Genomic DNA, 7,218 nt, shown 5'->3' on the forward strand with positions numbered 1-7,218 from the left:
CTGCGTCTATTGATATGACCATGTGATTTTTATTTTTCTTGTTGTTTATGTTGTGTATTATGTTGATAGATTTATGGATGTTAAACCAGCCTTGCATTCCTGGGATGAAACCTACTTGATCAAAGTGAATGATCTTCTTGATGAGGCACTGGATCCTGTTCACCAGGATTTTGTTGAGGATCTTTGCATCTGTGTTCATCAGGGATATTGGTCTGTAATTTTCTTTTTTGGCAGCATCTCTATCAGGTTTTGGTATTAAGGTGATGTTGACTTCATAAAAGCTATTTGGAAGTGTTCCTGTTTTTTCGATTTCATAAAAGAGCCTGGCCAGGATTGGTAGTAATTCCTCTTGAAAGGTTTGAAAGAATTCATTTGTGAATCCATCAGGGCCTGGGCTTTTGTTTTTGGGCAAATTTTTAATTACAGTTTTAATTTCCTCAATAGTGATGGGGGTGTTTAGATATGCTACATCTTCTTTATTCAACCATGGAAGGTTATATGAGTTCAAAAATGTATCCATTTCGTCCAGGTTCTCATATTTAGTGGCATAGAGTTTCTCAAAGTATTCTCTGAATACCCTTTGAATCTCTGCAGTATCTGTAGTGATCTCCCCCTTTTCATTTCTAATATGCATTATCAAGTTTCTCTCTCTCTTTTGCTTTGTGAGTTTTGCCAATGGTCTATCAATCTTGTTTATTTTTTCAAAGAACCACCTTCTGCTTTCGTTGATCTTTTGGATTGTTTTTTGGGTTTCCACTTCGTTGATTTCTGCTCTCAGCTTTGTTATTTCCTTCTGTCTCCCTATTTTTGGGTCCTTTTGTTGAGAACTTTCTAATTCTATTAGCTGTGTCATTAAGCTACTCAGGTAAGCTCCTTCTTCCTTCCTGATGTGTGCTTGCAAAGCTATAAATTTTCCGCTCAGTACTGCTTTTGCTGTGTCCCATAAGTTCTGATAGTTTGTGTCTTTATTGTCATTTGTTTCCAGGAACCTTTTGATTTCCTCCTTGATTTTTTTTTTTTTACTGTACCTCCTCTTTCTATACAGCCAGTGTAAAGAACACAGCCTGTGGTAAGATTTGGGAGGCCTTATCTTATCTTTTATTTATTTTATTTTTTTTTTCTTCAGAGCAAACTAAAGTTGTTTTTCTTTTTGTTTGTTTTTTTAAAGTAAGAATTCATTTAAAGGACAAAATTGATTAACATAATGAGGTAAACTAATATAACATAATATAGTGACATAACATAACATATAATATAATTGATATAATAATACATGTAAGTCAAAGAAAATTTCTGATTAAAAACACAATTTTTTTTTCATAATGGCTTACATATCTTTCACTGTAGTATTTTGGGTACATATTCACATTGAATCAGGGGAATACCCATCACCTAATATGTCCTCTTCTCAATCAAAAATCAAATATGCTGAAAATAGGCAGAGTCCTGTCTAGAGGCTTCCAACCTCAGTTTGAGAGAGGATGTGAAAAAAGTAATTAAAATACCACAACAATACAAAAAAAATATCGAATTAAATAACCGATAAGCACCACAGCAATAAAGACAGGCACCACACAATAATCTCGGTTCTGAAATCAAATCATACTCAAGTGCAAAAAAGAAAGAGAAAGACAAAACAAAACAAAATAAAATAATATTGGAGACATCAACCGTAATCTCCACACCAAAATAAAGACGTCAAAAAAAAAATAGATCATTTATTCTCCTCTTGCTGCTTTCGTGGTATGTGGAAGACTTCTACTTTATCTTGGATGGTAAAATCAGACCTGTTTCTAAAGATCTCTAAAAATCCTCCTTGATTTTATCTCGGACCCACTGGTTATTCAGTATGAGGCTGTTTAACTTCCAGGTGTTAAAGTTTTTCTTCTGTGTCCCTTTGTAGTTCACATCTAAACTTCAGAGCCTTGTGGTCAGCAAAGGTAGCTTGCAAAATGTCTATCTTTTTGATTTTATGGTATCTTTTTGATTTTATGATATTTTATAAAATATCGAATTAAATAACCAATAAGCACCACAGCAATAAAGACAGGCACCACACAATAATCTCGGTTCTGAAATCAAATCATACTCAAGTGCAAAAAAGAAAGAGAAAGACAAAACAAAATAAAATGAAATAATATTGGAGACATCAACCGTAATCTCCACACCAAAATAAAGACGTCAAAAAAAAAAAATAGATCATTTATTCTCCTCTTGCTGCTTTCGTGGTATGTGGAAGACTTCTACTTTATCTTGGATGGTAAAATCAGACCTGTTTCTAAAGATCTCTAAAAATCCTCCTTGATTTTATCTCGGACCCACTGGTTATTCAGTATGAGGCTGTTTAACTTCCAGGTGTTAAAGTTTTTCTTCTGTGTCCCTTTGTAGTTCACATCTAACTTCAGAGCCTTGTGGTCAGCAAAGGTAGCTTGCAAAATGTCTATCTTTTTGATTTTATGGAGGTATGTTTTATGTGCCAGCACATGGTCTATCCTGGAGAATGACCCATGTACATTGGAAAAGAATATGTGTCCAGGTTTTTGAGGATGGAGTGCCCTATATATATCTACTAGGCCTCTTTCTTCCATTTCTCTTTTCAGGTCTAGTATATTTTTGTTGGGTTTCCATTTGGTTGACCTATCAAGTGTTGACAAGCCTGTGTTGAGGTCTCCCACAATTATTGTGTTATTATTGATATCCTTCTTCAGATTTGTCAACAATTGTATTAAATATTTTGCTGGTCCCTAATTGGGTGCGTATATGTTTAGGAGAGTGATTTCTTCTTGCTGTACAAATCCCTTGATTAGTACATAATATCCATATTTATCCCTTACAACTTTTCTGAGTATAAAGTTTGTGTCATCTGATATTAGTATGGCCACCCCCGCTTTTTTAATGGTGTTGTTTGCTTGAATGATTTTCCTCCAACCTTTGATTTTGAGTCTATGTTTATTCTGACTATTCAAGTGTGTTTCTTGTAGACAGAAGAAGGTTGGCTTCAGTTTTTTGATCCATTTCGCTACTCTGTGCCTCTTAACGGGTGCATTTAGTCCATTGACATTGAGAGAAATAATTGTCATGGGATTTATTGCCATCTTTGTGTAGAAGTTTGGTGTGTTTTTTGTTCTGTCTTGTCTTTAGAATAAATCTTTCAGTTTTTCTTTTAAGGCTGGTTTTGGGTCTGCAAAGTTTTTGAGCTGTTGTTTATCTGTGAAGCCATGTATACATCCTTCAAACCTGAAAGTGAGTTTTGCTGGGTGCAGTACTCTTGACGAAGCATTTATTTCATTGAGTTTTGCCACTATATCCCACCACTGCCTTCTGGCCTTGAGTGTTTCTGGTGACAGGTCTGCTATAAATTTCAAGGATTCTCCCTGGAATGTGATTTCCCTTTTCGATCTTGCTGCTTGCAGTATTCTATCTCTATCTGTGGGTTTCATCATGGTGACTAGGATGTGTCTTGGGGTGTTTCTCCTGGGGTCTTTTTTAGCTGGTACTCTTCGGGCATGCAGGATTTGGTCACATGTTTTCTTTAGCTCTGGTAGTTTCTCTGTGATGATGTTCTTGACCATTGATTCTTTCTGGAGATTCTCTTCTTGGGTCTCTGGGACTCCAATGATTCTAAGGTTGTTTCTGTTGAGCTTATCAAAGACTTCTATTTTCATCTGCTCATATTCTTTGAGTAACTTTTCCATTGTCTGATCCTTTAATTTAAGGCTTTTTTCCAGTCTCTTCTGCTGTGTAAAGTTGTTATGCGTCTCGTCTTCTAGAGCACTAATTCTATCCTCAGCTGCTTTTAACCTGTTGGAAAGCTCATCCATTATGTTCTTCAATTTGTCTACTGAGTTTTTCAGACCTGTTATTTGACCTGATATTTCAGTTTGGAGTTTTCTGATTTCTATCTTCATGTTCTCTTGATTTTTATTAGTGTTCTGATTTATACTTTCTTTGATTTTTGTGAGCACCCTCCATATTTCTTCTCTAAACTCCATTTCTGAAAGACTGCTTAGGTAGTTGGCCATTGTTGGGTCATCAGAGTTTCCATCTTCATTCTCTATGGCTGAAGTTGGTCTGCGTAGTTTCCCCATTGTCACACTTATGCTGTGGGATTTTCTACTTGTTGTGGTGGTACTCATTGGCTAGGTGGAGTGGGCGGCCAGAAGCGAAACGGAGCGGCTGCGCTCCTCTGCTTCTACCTTTTATAGGTGGGATTAAGGGGGCCAGCAGAGTCAGCTTTTTCCGCAACTCCAGCCCCCAAACACTCACCTCAGCCGAGGCAAGCCATCAGGGGATGAATGCCAGAGAAGATCAAAGTTCCCAGGTTGAAGCAAGCCCGGGGAAGCCCCAAAATGTCTGCCCTTTTTCCATATTCTTAATTTAGGTTTTGTCTCCTTAAAAACTAATTCAACATAAAAATGTAGGCAATTTTCTAGTAGAGAACTTTCCAAAATATTCAACCTAGTTTTATTTGAATGGCTTTCACATTCCTCCAAACTAGTTAATATAATAGCTAAATAGATTATGAAACTACAATAACATATGCAAGGGGTTTAAATAAATAGGTTTCCTATAATCCCATTCCTCAACTCAGTAGGAATGGGAGATAATTATGTTTCAGTTTTGAACATTTTCTTTTTGGGACCACACTCAGAGCTTACTGCTCTGACTCTTTGCTCAGTTACCACTGCTGATGGTTTTGAGAGACTTTATGTGGTACAGCAAATCTGGATTTGCTGCTTGGAAGGCAAATGCTCAACTTACTTTACTATTTCTCCAACCTCTGAACATTTTAAATACAGCACAACAGGCAATATTTAACAAGTTGATGAGAAGTTTTTTTTTTTTTTTTTGGTTTTTGGGTCACACCTGGCAGTGCTCAGGGGTTATTCCTGGCTCCAGGCTCAGAAATTGCTCCTGGCAGGCACAGGGGACCATATGGGGCGCCGGGATTCGAACCGATGACCTCCTGCATGAAAGGCAAACGCCTTACCTCCATGCTATCTCTTTTTAATATATATGTTTGGTGGAGATATACATCTGGAACACATCTGGAAACTTAACATCTTATCTTGATATAGCCCTACAAATGAAAACAAACAAAAACAATAGAAGTGAGAGACAATGTTTCAAGACACAAAATAAAATAAAATTTGGCATAAAATGCTGTTTTGACAATAAATTTAGACAATTTATGCCAATAAATTTGAAAGAAATTCTAATAAAGTCATAAAATTTTATAAGTTGGAAGAAATGATTAAATAACCTATATAGAACCAGTATCCACTAGAAGATTAAAAAATATAGAGCTACACCTACTTTCAAGATAGAGATAACTTTACAGAAAATACCTATCAAATTAAGATAAAGATTTTCTATTTGAATTATATAAAAACATAGAATGAATTCTTCTCCAATAATTTTATAAGAAAAAATAATCTTTCTTCTATTTATTTATTTATTCAATCCACAAGATTTTTGGGGGGTTTAGCATACCCAAACTACAAATAATATATATTTGGAGCTCAATAATGGTATCTTTTTTATGCCTCCCTTTTCTTTCCTGATTCCTTTTATTTTTGGTCTTCAGTTACTCCACTATCCATTGGTTCTTCCAAATTCCAGTGATGCATTCCAGAGAAACTGAGGACAGACATTTGAAAATCCACATTCATAGAACTTTTTGCAGTTAAGTGAGTTAATTTATGTATTGGTGAGACCAAAAGCTAAATGGTCTACTAAAAATTCACAGCCTTGATCATGAATTTTTCAGTAACACCAACAACAATATTGATATATTTCCTCTATCTGTCTCTCAAAGAAGATATAATTTTGGCTTCACTGCTTCTATGCTGGTCTCTAAACCCATCATCATCTACCAGGTTTCTAATCTTTCTCAAAGAATAAATGTAATAGATTTATCTAATAAAATGATCATATAGGAACATATCACTGAAAAATGAAGTTTACCTGATGAGCTATAGGTGATATGATAAGCTGTACATGCACAGATGCTCTGTCATAATCAATGTAGAACAGTTAGTGAAACTGCTAATGTGGGTAACTCCCCCAGAGATCCCAAGATCCCATATGGGATCTTAAGCATTATTTCAAATCCTGAAATAATCACTGATGTAAAAAAAAAGTTTATCTCAGTCCCAGAAAGACTGTGCGATCCATTTTATTTAAATTTTAAAAACTCGGGTTTCAAATTAAAAATGACATCTAGAAATGAATGAAATAAAATTTTTCAGAAAGTCTGATGTGGGGTTACATTGACGTACAGTTGAAATATAATATATGAAAAAATGTTAGTGTAATAAAATTTATTCTTAAAATAACTTTTCAGCTAATCCTGCATATTTTTTTAGTTTCTTTCTTTCTTCTTCTTTTTTTTTTTGGCCACACCCGTTTGATGCGCAGGGGTTACTCCTGGCTAAGTGCTCAGAAATTGCCTCTGGCTTGGGGGGACCATATGGGACGCCGGGATCGAATCTTGGTCCTTCCTTGGCTAGCACTTGCAAGGCAGACACTTTACCTCTAGCGCCACCTCGCCAGCCCCTAGTCCTGCATATTTCATGATATTGGCTAAGGCAAGTGGCCAAGGACAGAAGTAAGGTTTGGTCATTTTTCTAAGGGTCCTGAAAATAAAGTCTCTCAATATTCCTTTTGTTCTGTATATTGCTTAAAAGGTAATATATTAACTAACCTAGAATTCTACCAGTACTGAAACCTCTCAGACCTTTGCCTAAGAAATGGACTGTGAATTTGAAAACCTGAGTTTCAGTTCAAGAGATGTTCTTTCCTAACTGAAGAACTGAGGAGTTTGAATCAGCAAGTTCCCAGAATTTTAGTTCCAGTCAAGGAGGACAATGAACAAGACAAGACAATTACTATGTTTTACAAGTTAGGCTCATCAGAAGTACCTTGAGAATTGTCCTGAGAGAGACATACCCAAAGAGTGTCCTCAAACTCCTGACTGCCTTGGCAATTTCTACACTAGAAACCCTATTTGCCTTTAATAAAAAATAAATTAATTTTATATAAATGTTTTCTTGGAAAAAAGAAATAAACTAAAAAAATTTCTAAACCTACCTGAAAAAATAAAATTTGTATTTTAAGTTCAGCAATATGACTATTTCAAATTCAATCTCCTTACACTTTGAGACAAGTTACCCTCTGAACCTCTTTTTCTCTGAGACTGAGTAGAATATTTTAAAG

At 35.5% G+C, this 7,218-nt stretch overlaps 1 pseudogene; it reads right to left on the reverse strand.

The window, feature by feature from the left end:
• Nucleotides 1-1,002: 1,002 nt before the first annotated feature.
• LOC126021253 (uncharacterized) lies at nt 1,003-1,086 on the reverse strand (annotated as a pseudogene).
• Between the last annotated feature and the right edge of the window lie 6,132 nt (nt 1,087-7,218).

Source organism: Suncus etruscus, chromosome 10 (assembly GCF_024139225.1).
Source record: "Suncus etruscus isolate mSunEtr1 chromosome 10, mSunEtr1.pri.cur, whole genome shotgun sequence".
NCBI classification, from domain to species: domain Eukaryota; kingdom Metazoa; phylum Chordata; class Mammalia; order Eulipotyphla; family Soricidae; genus Suncus; species Suncus etruscus.